The following is a 2,500-nucleotide window of genomic DNA, read 5'->3' on the forward strand; positions in this document are numbered from 1 at the left end:
CGTTAGTGTTTTCTACAGGATCTGCTGAACCTAATGTTTCGAATTCATCTTCAGGGTCTTGTACAGGATCTGCTGGAGCCGCCGTTTGGAATTCGTTGTCAGGGTTTCGTACAGGATCTGTTGGAGCCAATGTTTGGAAATGACCTGTATTGTTCTGTACAGGATCTGCTGGAGCCAGTCTTATGTAAGATCTTCGAATGATGCCTTTTATCAACTTGACATTTTTGAAAGAGGGGTGTTTACCAAACATGTGACGGTCAAGGCATTCAAAGAACACCCTTTGGTTTGAGGTGTTCTTTTCGATATCAAAGTGGTTAACTGCTTCATCAAAGAGTTCTGATTTCAAGACTCCATCACCCCTCTTTTAAGACTCCTCATATTGAGCATCAAGCCACTCTTTTATCTCATGTGGACGAATCTTTGAGAAATTCTTTTTAGGGTCTAAAAAGAAGAATAAGAGTTATACTAAAAAGTTCTCTCATTCTAAATGGGCTTTATTGCAAGTCATATCGGAGCTTAATTTTAAATGCAATGAGCATTACAATATGCGGAAGTAACCAACTTGGGACTAATTTCTTTATGCAAACTGATGATCAAGGATAGAATTAATTGACTTCTAATGAAATTAATAAGATTTGAATCTTTCTAGAACATTTTCTATAACATTGAAGGGCTCCAAACAAAAACAGCCCGAGTTCCTCTCCTTTCCTTTTTTGGAGGAAAGTTATTAATTTTTTGTGCAATTAAGCTCTTCAAGTACTTTGTACATATTTCTTAATTACCTCCTCCAGAAACTGGGCCTTCCACTAATGCCAAACATATGATTGGGCACTTGAAGTCAGCCAACGTCTGATCTTTTGTTACCTTTAATAGACAAATATTATTAACAAAGTTAACTTATGTAGAGATTGTAATTTGCAGCTGATGTAAACCAAGTCGGGATTAAACTTTATCACACCATATAAGTAGCCCCTATACCTGTACTTAACTGTAATGACTTTTTAAGGCTTTCATTTGAGGAAGAGGAAAAAAAAATAAGCATTCAAGTATACAGAAACTTTCTTCATTGGTCAGGTATATAAAAAAGCTCAGTTTAATCGGTGTTAAGGCTTAGTAAAGGGGTTGTGTCACAGCAGTCCAGTTAATTTTGGTTAATTTTGCCAATTACTTGCCCTCAATCACTATGAAACTTAAAGTAAGCAAAGAAATCACATGTAAATGACAAAATCAGAGATCCAAGACGAACAAATGTGTCTCCTGAGCATTACTATTGAAGTTGCAAGCAGCAGAGATCAACTTTGAAAAACTGTTTGGCTGAACAGTTTTCAAAAACCCTAATTTCAACCCGTTTCAATCTTCTTCAGTTTTGCCCATCCATGGCATCTGTTGTTTTTGTTATGTTACTTTAGCCTTCCTTTATTTCCGTTTCTCTTAATTTAATGGGCATTTTGTGTCTAATTGTGTGTGTTGAATTTCGTGACAAGCTCCTTTAAAGCAACATTATCATAATGATTAAATAAAGACATTTAAAATGCCTGCTGCAATTTTAAGTAGGATTCATGTTATTGTGAATCCTTAAGACATGATATGTAGAACATACCTGAGTGCTGCAATAAAAAATCCTTTGATTCTGTACTGGTACCTGACAGAGATCTGCTAGCTTTTGCTTAAGCTCGTTTATAGTACTCGTACATGGCAGATCAACAACCAAGCTTCTGTAACCATGATACACTATCACAGAGAGGCTGTAAAAGATAGAGATGTCACTGATGTACTATCGTGTTGGTGGATATGATGATAAACTTAAGCAGACTAATGACCACATGTATTCTCAGGGTGCTATTTACCTCAGACTCAATGAGAAATTTCGTATCCCCGCACGGCCATGTAATAATGTAATGATTAATAGTCTGGTAGCCTTGTTTTTAACCTCAGAAAAATATCTGTTTTGTTGTATGAACGCGTGAGCAGAAGTGCCTCTGCTGGCATGACTTTGCCTGGAGCGCTGCAGTTCAATTCCATCTAACTTAGTCCCTTCTGTTTTTGAGTAACACGTGCTACAGGCAACCCAGTGTACGCTCATGGAGCGTCTAGTTTTTAGAATATTGTGATAATTTTCTCAGCGACCTTATTAAGTTTCACTGAGAAAACGGTCACATCTATTAATGTCACATACAGGAAACTTGGAAAAATGCTATCAGGTTGAAAATGTTCGCAGAGGTTTTGCCAGATAAAGTTAAACAATAAAAACATTTGACATTGGATTTTTGCAACGTTACTTGAAAACCATGTCGGAGTAAACTCGCATCACTTACCCCTTGTCTTCAGGTGCAGACATAAAGTAAGCCTCCCCGTTTAACTCTTTTGAAAGTTTTGCTTAAGAAAAAAAATATTATTTCAGTAACATTATCATGATCATTATTATTTTAATTATTATAGTCCTTATAAAAGGTACAAAACAGTAGGAGGAATCTAATGAGCAATCCAATTGCTGACTGCT

Source organism: Montipora foliosa, chromosome 4 (genome assembly GCF_036669935.1).
Source record: "Montipora foliosa isolate CH-2021 chromosome 4, ASM3666993v2, whole genome shotgun sequence".
NCBI lineage: Eukaryota > Metazoa > Cnidaria > Anthozoa > Scleractinia > Acroporidae > Montipora > Montipora foliosa.